Genomic DNA, 441 nt, shown 5'->3' with positions numbered 1-441 from the left:
AAGCTTAGAGTGGAAGTCCAAACCTTCAAACAGAAGGAAGGAGAATCCCTCTATGAAGCTTGGGAAAGATACAAGCAATTAACCAAAAGGTGTCCTTCTGACATGCTTCCAGAATGGAGCATCATATGTATATTCTATGATGGTCTGTCTGAGTTGTCAAAGATGTCATTGGACAATTCTGCTGGTGGATCTCTTCATCTGAAAACCCCTGCAGAAGCCCAAGAACTCATTGAGATGGTTGCAAATAACCAGTTCATGTACACTTCTGAAAGGAATCTTGTGAATAATAGGATGCCTCAAAGAGAGGAGTTTTTAAGATTGACATTCTGAATGCCATATTGGCTCAAAATAAAATATTGACTCTGCAAGTCAATATGATTTCTCAGAATCTGATTGGATTGCAGACTGCATCCGGAAGTACTAAAGAATCCTCCTCTGAAG

At 39.7% G+C, this 441-nt stretch overlaps 1 non-coding gene across 1 annotated transcript; it reads right to left on the bottom strand.

Annotated features, from left to right (window-relative positions):
• On the bottom strand, nucleotides 1–108 carry LOC127747915 (small nucleolar RNA R71). The gene has a single exon (XR_008009862.1). It is a non-coding gene; the product is annotated as a small nucleolar RNA R71 (small nucleolar RNA).
• Nucleotides 109–441: the final 333 nt, after the last annotated feature.

This window comes from Arachis duranensis, chromosome 5, assembly GCF_000817695.3.
Source record: "Arachis duranensis cultivar V14167 chromosome 5, aradu.V14167.gnm2.J7QH, whole genome shotgun sequence".
NCBI lineage: Eukaryota > Viridiplantae > Streptophyta > Magnoliopsida > Fabales > Fabaceae > Arachis > Arachis duranensis.
This window is presented reverse-complemented; position numbering and strand designations above follow the sequence as displayed.